The sequence below is a fragment of the Trichomycterus rosablanca genome, chromosome 2, assembly GCF_030014385.1.
Source record: "Trichomycterus rosablanca isolate fTriRos1 chromosome 2, fTriRos1.hap1, whole genome shotgun sequence".
NCBI lineage: Eukaryota > Metazoa > Chordata > Actinopteri > Siluriformes > Trichomycteridae > Trichomycterus > Trichomycterus rosablanca.
This window is the reverse complement of record NC_085989.1, coordinates 23243221-23252389: the sequence shown is the minus strand read 5'-3', so window position 1 is coordinate 23252389 and position 9169 is coordinate 23243221.

Below are 9169 nucleotides of genomic sequence, written 5' to 3'. Positions count from 1 at the left end.
ATGCAAACCTCTACAAGAAAAGTGTCTGAAAAGAACACATGCCACTTTGTATGTTTAAGCAGCTATGCCACCATAAGCAATGAAATATTATTTCATTAAGCTGAATGGAGGTTTCAAACACTTTGCATTTGCTTCCTCTGCAGTTGCTTCTCCAAACACTCACACTACATTAATTGCTTTAGTCCTTATAATAGCATGCATAAATAATTCATGCAGCCATGGCTTACTTTGTGTGATCCATGAAATAATCATCTAGAAGCAATCAGATTCTCTCAACCTGAAAAGATCTTATTCAAAAGGTTGCAGACAACTTGTAGTTAGCATGTTTGGACAATTGGAAAATATAAATATTACCAATACATATATAGTGTATACTGTGTTTTGAATTGTTTAGATCAAGCCTTACTTACAGTATGATTGCAGTACCAGTAATCTGTGTGGTAGCTAAAACATACCGTCTGTGTTCCCAAGCAAAGGACTGAGAACTAACTGACAGCTATATCATTAAAAAAAACAATGTAACTGATATTACATAATACAGTACACCAGTGTGGTAGGAAAAATATACAAGGCAATATGACCCAGGCTCCCTGTACAGTGTTGCTATGCACTACAATGTGCACAAAAATCTCTTAGGACATTACACACTTACTCACTGACACTCATTGACACTCATTAACACGTAGAAGCAAGTAGCTAGTCCAGGCAAATGGCATAGCTTTTTTTTTTTTTTGTAAATTGGTGAGTCACTGGAGTAAAGATCACAGATTATTTTACTCCAAACATGTATTTGGCAGCTGCTAGATTTATTTATTTTGACACTAGATTGCCCCTAAATGTAAATTAATGTGAATAAGTGAAGTGTGTATTGCCTTGGGGCAGACTGGTTAAAACATATCACATTCTGTGTTTATGCAATTATGTAAAAATATTAGACAGCCCTTTAAACTATGTAGGAATATGTTGCAGTATATCACACACAATCGTTTAATATTTTACTTATAAATCTAAACAAAAGCAACTTTAAGAAATGAGAAATAAGGTTTTTTAGATTTACATTTACGATTGTAAAAATGTCCACCTTCTGTCTAGTTTCTGATAAGATTTAAGTTTTGTCTAATGTACATATCTTCATTTATGTTTTCTATCAGTGACATGTAACACTTAGTACTATATGCAGAAAAGCTGCTCCCACCTCCATATAGTATTGTTCTTGGGTTCATCTGCATACCCAATTAGTTGACTCCAAACTTGATGAGTTGAATACAATAATTGCTAAAGGATTGTTTTATTCGGACTGGTCACAAAAGTGTTCTGATTTATTAATGTTTGTGTGCTGATTATAGACATACATCTGTTATTTTTTTCATTCTTACTTACTTTCTTTTTAATTATTTTTTTTATAGGAGCAAAGATGATTCCAGTGCAGTCCAGTGCAGTTCATTGCTTGTTCTTCACTTTTGCTCCTGCTGTTTGCAGATCATCTGTGTGTGACCATTTAAAAGCGTGGTGCACCTTTTCAGACACAACTATTTGTGGTTTTTCTTCATGGTGTTTCACACACACATTCACAAACACTCACACTTAAAATGGCCTGCACGGTCACCCAACATTTGATATTCTGATACGTAGTTAGTGCTGGAGTGTTTAAGAGAGGAATCAAGACACAGCAAATCACCTCTAACCAGTGCATGGAAAACCAGACTACTTTAAGCAGTGCTGCCACAGCAGGTAATGTTGGTGCAGCACTAAAGTTTAGGGTTTCAATCCACACCTCTAATTACTGTCAGTGTCAAGTTTGATATGTGCTTTCATATCCAAAAGGGTTTGCTCTAAAAACCTTTCTTTCCTCCAATTTTACAGAAACAGACATTGTGTATTGTAATTTGTCCCTAGTGATCTACTGAGTGAATGGGAATAGCATGGTTCTCAATGGCTTGGCACTCTGAATCCACCAACATCCAACCCCAAACAAAATAATACTGTTGATAAGTAATAAGATCACTAACCACTTTCTCAAAGTTAACCTGTTTGGCTTTTGATCAAATTACCACAAAATACAAAAAACATTAAGAGGCAGTGTATACACTGTTTTATTTCTCGGTTGGTCCAGTTTCAGTGAATCCACCGGGAGAGTGAATGGCTTTGAAGTGGGTTCGGTCACAGTGAAAGCTCTAATTCTAGCGTAGCTGCAGGAGCCACTTTGGTGCCTGCTTGTCTTTTTGCCATTCATTTTTCACTTTGCCCCAGTTCTAAAGCAACACATAACAATATAGCCTGCAACACTCAGGGGGAGATGGATCAGCCTAGTGGAAGTGAAGCAAGAACAGGACACTCAATTCATCACCTGCACTTATCTTCCATACCTTCTCCTGCATTAATTGTAGCCTCCTTTCTCCTAGCTCCCACTGGAGCTTACAGATACTGAACTGCTGAAAGCATCTGTAGGGCTTCTAGGTATGACCTTTAGAAAGAGAGTGAGAGCATGTTTTAACAGCAAGATCCTTGTCACTGTTGTTTTTGTGTCTCTCTCACACATTCTTGTTTTATGACCTTAGTTCATGTGCCAGTGTAGGTCTGCATGTTTAGGCTAGCCTGCTGGAAGTGTTTAGTCTTTTTAGTTTGTGTAAGGGAACTCTCACCTAAAGCCAGTTAAAACATTTATGTTACTTATACTGTCCCCAGTCCAACAAGGCTTCTGTTGTCATGGATTTGCCAACTGTTTGGCGCTCCTTATGCTATTCTGACATTTATATTCCAATGAGATTAGTTAATTTAGGTTTGCCTCAAAGAATATCTTATAATTATCACACTAATTGTCTGATTCATGTACTGCATACAATTTGTAGTTACTTCTAGATAACATTTGTGGTAACTGTCTAAATCTTGTGGCTGTCAATCTGTCAGTTATTAAGCTATGTGGTTTCCCTGACCTTTCTAAACCTACCTAAGTAAAGATTGTTGCATGATGTTGATACATTACTGCTGTGGTTCTTTCTACTTGGGCCAGTCACAATCATTCTATATTTATTTTAAGCTAACTGTGAGTTTTAAATCTGTTAATTGCCAGGTTCCACAATTCTACCTTTTTGGTATTGGTACTTAATAATATAGTTCGTTATTAATGACATAATTAATTAAATTAAAATCAGTATACTATTATAATTTAATCATTATTGTCAGCTAGAGCTGTCTGCATGGTGTTCAACAGTCAAGGTGGCATGGAAAGCGGCACTGCCTCACTCTCTAGGACACAGTGGTACAGTCAGCGCAAAAGAGTTTTTGCACGTACCATTGCTCTGAGATCAGATTGTAGCTGCCTCCTGATTGAGCCCAGCATAGACCTCGGACCACTTGGTAAAGTAGTCCATGACAACAACTACATAGCGGTTCCCCTGATCAATCTCCTGAAAGTGGCCCAATACATCAATGGCCACTCGTTCCACTGGGGCTTGCAGCTGCCGAACAGAGCCTATGACTGCCTTACCAAACCTTCCTTGGCTGTGCAGATGTCACACCTCTTGCAACACTACTTTATATTTACACAACTCCCCACTCAGAAGAACCACTCAGCTAATCGGTGCCATGTTTTAGTGACCCCACAGTGCCCTGCCTGATTTTTTCCAGCATCTGTACGAGAGCCTCATTCTGCACTTGTATTGCCATTTATAGTCATTGCATTTCCTCTTTGCAGATTTTAATTCCAGTCACTGCTGGAATGACTGTGGTATGCAGTGCAGCCAAGACATCAAAACCAAGAATGCATGTGTCTCAGAATTCTGCCACAAAGAAGGCTTACTGTTATTACAGTATTACTGCTATTCCTGGCAGTGTAAGTAAGTCACTGACCCAAGCAGCTGACTGAAATACACTCCTTACTCATAAGCCAGGACATTGTCCTAATTTATCAGCTGCAGAGCAGGCACCACTGCACACTTGCTGTCTGAAATCGAAGAAGGAGTCTGTGCCACATGGGACCCATACCTGACAGGAAAGCTTACACTGAGGATCAGATGCAGCTGACTATCAGTCAAGTGCTGAGGACAATCACTGTTGAATATTTAATGATATGTCAGACACCAGGGCAGCAATATTATGACTTTTTGGCTGGTAATAAAAGTACTAGGAAACTGAATTTTTAGCTTATTAGATAGATTTTTAATGATCGTGGTTACTGAAAAATTCTACCATGTTTTACTTATGCAGGCTGTACAGTGTTTCATTAACTCTACAAACACAGTATAATTCTGACTAAGTTTTTTCCTCATATTTGTCTTTCGTATTTTTCCAGACTAGCACACACCTCCACTTTTAAGGAGTACAACTGCTGGCTGTGTTTTCTGCTTTTTCCATCTCTGCCTCTCGTATTATTGCTATAACCAGACAGTAGACTTTGGAGATGTAGAAATGGAGATGATTCCTCATCCGTTCTTTCTTTTCTTAAACACTTTCTCCTGTGTTTGTGGCCCCACTATGACTCAGTTAGACTTAGACCACTTAATTGACAGCACCACTTCTCGGAAATATATTTCTGTGCTACTGGATAGTTAAGACAAGAGCTTTTTTTCAGGCAGAATTGTTATGCTTGGAGGGAAATAAGCCACTGCACAAACAATTAAACATCATACCAACTGTGAAGCATGGTAAAGGGAGGTTCAGATTTGCTGCCTCGGGTCTGTAAAGCTTGCAATTATAACTGGAATAATACATCTAAAATTGTGTTTTACAGAAGAATGTAAAGGTAGCAGGTATATTATTTGAAGACTCAGAAAATCTGAATATTGCAGTGTGACAAAAAAAAAAAACAGCACACGGGAAAATAACAATAGAATTCTTTTTTTTTCATCCATCCATCCGTCCGTCTGTCTGTCTGTCCGTCCGTCCGTCCATCCATCCACCCATCCATCCATCTATCTATCTATCTACCTACCTACCTACCGACCTATCCCTCCATCCATCCATCCATCCATCCATCCATCCATCCATCCATCCATCCATCCATCCATCCATCCATCCATCTATCCATCCATCCATCCATCCATCCATCCATCCATCCATCCATCCATCCATCCATCCATCCATCCACCTACCTACCTACCTACCCACCCATCCATCCATCCATCCATCCATCCATCCATCCATCCATCCATCCATCCATCCATCCATCCATCCATCCATCCATCCATCCATCCATCTATCTATCTATCTATCTATCTATCTATCTATCTATCTATCTATCTATCTATCTATCTATCTATCTATCCATCCATCCATCCAGCTACAGTATCTATCTACCTACCTACCTACCTACCGACCTATCCATCCTTCCATCCATCCATCCATCCATCCATCCATCCATCCATCCATCCATCTATCCATCCATCCATCCATCCATCCATCCATCCAAAATCTTAACTTTCATGATTATGCGGCAGCATTAATTATGAAGTACGTGATTTGTCAGTAAGAATGCCATCTGAAAAACATAATTATGTTTATTTCCTTATTCTATACATTCACAGTGATATAACTGGTTCTCTCTGGTTTTTAAGAGAAACAATGACCTGTTCCCCTTTAAACAATCTATTTATAAAGGTCTTACATAAAAACTGCTGGACAAGCTTTAACTTGGTAAAATATCGTGTCAGACTATTTAAAACTGCCACCAGCAGATGGGGTGCTGAGGTTTCACTATCTCTTGGATGAAGTGAAAGAAATAGAAAATGTTAGTTTGGTGCCTGCTGTGTGAGAAGAGGCTCAACTACTACCAAAAAACCCTACTAACCCTATAGTGACCATAATGGAAGGGAAATGAAATAGAAAGGTAAGTAACTGTGTCATCTAAGCTGAATCAGGACCTAGCTCAAAAACTGTGTAAACACGTCAGCCCTCTGCAGCAGAGCTACTGTACATTTAGTGAATGCAAATGAGAAAATAAAACATAACACTACTATCCATCAAGCTACAGTACATCCCACACACAGTGTGAGTCTAGCTGTTGTGCTGTTCAGCTACAGGGATTGGAAATGAACACCCATTCCAGTAACTGAATGGAAAAAGGTATTTAAAAACATAAAAGAATGTCTGGTAAACAGAAAACCCCCTGTTTGACTAGCTTTATAAACTGCTGACATATGACTGGGTGATATGATGATATATAGAAACATTCACTGGTAGAAATTGGCTCTATGTTTTATAAAAGGTTTTTCATTCTTTTTTTTATTAGCAGTTAGCTGCTAGTTAGTAGCAGCTAATCTGGCGGACTTTACTTGATACCTTTCTGTATGTTTTTTTGTGGGAATTTTACATTTAATAAAACATACATTGTAGGAAAACCAATAATGCATCGTTTTCTGATTTTAAAAAAATCAACCGAACTTGCCATTTAAAAATATGACTAACGACATGCCCATTCATTATGTTTTACTGTCCCCTCAAGCAAAGCAGTCCAGACCCAAGGCTGTCTACAAAATACAATGTGTAAATATGGTTTGTAAAAGGTGTGAGCTATGTAAGCCATTATTATATTAAATTACTACAACCATTATTATATTATGATATATATAATTAATGAACAATCTAATTATATTAACAAATCTAATTAACCTACAAACCCCATTTCTGGGTAAAATGGGATATGTTGTAAAATGCTATAAAAACAAGAATGTATAAAGTCTTTCATTTAACTGACAAAAGTATGAGGTAAAGATTTCCTTTCTGGGGAAAAAGGAAAAATCCCAGAATATGCGTCAGTGTCAATTGTACCTTCACACATACTATATGCTCACTCATGCTATGGACACCATTACAGCTGTCTGTTTCTCTTGAAATCAAGCTGAAACAAAAACAACACATGTTTTTACTGTCCATTTGCAATGAGCTTCGACCTAAAGAACTTTCTGTATAGAATTGCTGTATGGGTTTCTCTTTGAGTGATTACATAATGGCATAAGTAGTTTCAGGTTGCGTTTCTTGATGCAATGACAGACTGTGTTATATAATGATGGTTTTCCAAAGTACTCCCAAGCCCATGTAGCTATATTTATCAGAGGAGTGTGATAGCTTCTCATGCAATGCAGTCAAAAGACTTAGAAAATCACAAAGTACTTGGATTTCTCTGTATTGTCTTTTTACAATATAATAGGGATGTAACGATACACTCTACCCACGATGCGATGCGATTTACGATACGATTTTTCCAGATTTTTTAAAACTAAAATTAAAGCCAAATTATTTCTCTTAAAAAAATAAAATAAAATAGTGTGTTTGTGATTATCTTTTATTTATCTAAATAATGAATGTCCTTTTATTTCTGAGGTAGGTACAAACTATGCACAACAATTTTGAATTAAGCCCAATTTGGCTGAAAAACCCAGAATTTGGCAACCGGGCATATAGCGCCAGTGATGTCAACCAGGCGAGGTGTATAGCGCCAGTGCCCTCTGCTGTTTAAAGTGAATATCAATTCATTTTACATGTCAAATCGATTTGAATAGTGGAATTTTTGAATCGGTTATTAACTGTATTGTGGTGCATCGTTACATCCCTACAATGTAATATACTGTATATGGTATATACCATATTACTACTTCACCAATGACTGATAAGTAGTGTCCCTAAAGTCTGGACATGTAGACAAAATGCATATTTTCAATAATTTTTTCAACAACATATTTCATTAGAATATTATTCAATAACATCTTCAATGTGTTTTTTTTGTGATGCAATATACATATATGTGTGTGTATTTTAGTAAACATATAGTTAGTCGTAGATATAGATATTATGTGTCCAGACTTTAGGGTCACCCTGTGTATATGGAATATCATGCAAATCTTCTCACAGACAGTGACTGGACTCAAGAATCAAACCCTCAGGAGCCTTTGGATTTCTCATTTAATTTTATTTCATTTCATTTTCACCAACCACTTTATCCAAGTCAGAGTCAGTTCTAGCGAATCTACTTCCACAGGAAAACACTGGGTGCTAGGCTGAAATATCCTAGACATAAAAGAAAGATTGTGAATTGGATTATTACTTGGCTGCAGGAAGCATAGATACTGAAAAGTATGACCTGAATTTTAATATTAATTTTAATATGTGTTCATTATAAAACAGAATCTGGGACTCTTTTCAGAGAGAGTGGGGCATGTTACAGCAAGGATCCAATTATTCTTTTCTTTTAATCCAGGCCAAGATAGACACATGTACAGAAGACTGGACTTTGTATTCTTCTAAACATGCCAAAAGTAATTTTAGATAAAGATTTGTTTTATGAGTGTTACGGCTATTAGAAATGATGTGGCCTTACTCATTTAAAAAAAACTTCAGAGTTTTCAGAATTCAAGAGGTTTGTGATGAAATACACTGGGTTTCTTCTTGCATCGTGTTTTACCATGACATTCAACATTCCTTCAACATTAACTTGACTATGTCTATGGTTGTTGTGATGGTTAAGAAATTTATTTGTGTTTGTGTTTTGAACGTTGCTCATTAAATCTACATCTTTTATAGCAACATGGATGTTTAAATTCCCAGTTTAAAGATGAGTAAGTAGTTCATACAGGTTGATACAGTGGTGGCACAGTAGAGTGGCTGCTGCACAGCAACATGGTCTCTGAGGTCCTCAGTTTGTTCCATGCTTTCGGTCACTGCCTTTACTCTAAACAAGTGATAACCTATGAAATGCCCTTTTGTTTACAAGATTTTAAAATAAATAGCTGTAGTTTTATGCTAGTAGTTAATGGTATACCACTGTAACATGAAAATATAGTGTGTTTAGATATACAGTAGAGATAGATAGATAGATACTTTATTAATCCCAAAGGAAATATCAGGACACTTAATTGTAGATTCTTGCAATAACTGATGTAAGTATAGTGATTATCTCATGACCAATTTCCAGAGTTAAATATTAAAGTATTTGCAAATGTTATTTCTAAAAGATATAAATATTCCACACATTGTTGTTTAATAAATCAAATACCTGGCCTCACACACAAATACTACTGTCATTAGTGTTACTATTTGCATTGTTATTTTATTAACACCTGGATTATTCCAAGTGAAAAATTCCAAATGAGAATTTTATACAGCTAGAAAATGCCGGTAAGGAATTATTGGCACCCTCTGTAAAATGATTTTCAGAAAGGTCATAGAACAATAGCTT